This window comes from Nicotiana attenuata, unplaced genomic scaffold (assembly GCF_001879085.1).
Source record: "Nicotiana attenuata strain UT unplaced genomic scaffold, NIATTr2, whole genome shotgun sequence".
In the NCBI taxonomy this organism is placed as follows: Eukaryota; Viridiplantae; Streptophyta; class Magnoliopsida; order Solanales; family Solanaceae; genus Nicotiana; species Nicotiana attenuata.
The window spans coordinates 68,152-69,069 of NW_017675349.1; positions in this window are offsets into that span (position 1 = coordinate 68,152).

Here is a 918-nt window from a genome sequence, read left to right on the forward strand (position 1 = left end):
AATTGTTAAAAGCAGTACATTTTAAATTTTCTCTAGGTAGATTCAGAATATAGTGTAATTTGTGTAATCCGATTATCTTCATTTCCTATATTTGTCTCCATTAATATTTCCCCCAAGTTCTTATAACTTGGATGGATGATGATGTCCCATACTAATATCAATGGCTTATGCTTAATTAATTAACCACGTCTTAACCATGATTTTGATTATGAATATTTCCATGTAAATAATATTTGCTAACAAAAGATTTGGCGCGCGTTCTTTCAATCATGGCAATTGGCGGCATACTATTTCCATTTACACACTCGGACTAAGGATGTTCAAGATGAGCACCTGAACACATAATAAAGTATTTCTATTAGACACTCGTTGGGGAGATATTAGGAAAATGGTTCTTGGTTCTTATTTTTAGCGGGGAATCGGAGCCTTTAAATTTGGTTAACGGAGTAGGAGTTTGTTTTTAATTTATTGGGTTCTTTTTTAGCTGACCAGTCTTTTTTTTTTTTATGCAATTACCCAGTTGCAATACTGGGCTCAGTTGTATTCAAAAAGGATTAGTGAGGGGGGCTAAGCCTAACCTCATAAAATACAACTTGGTGATTCCATCACCCAAAACGACCAACAGAAGAAGAAAAAAGAAAAAAGAAAAAAAAACAGAGGAGATATATACAGAGGGGTTCTCCATCTGGGAAGAGCGAAGGGTACATCTCTAGCTGGAAAAAAAATTAGCTTTGTCGAATTTGGTTCTGATACTTGGTATTTGCCACTTATCCAAGAGGAAATAGCCTTTAGCACATGTAGGAAGTTGTTGATATGAGTTGATAGTCATGCTATTACCCGAGGTAGAAGCCAGTTTCGCAAGACAACTTGCAACTTGGTTGCCTTCTCTGTAGCAGTGCATTACTCTTACATCGGCCT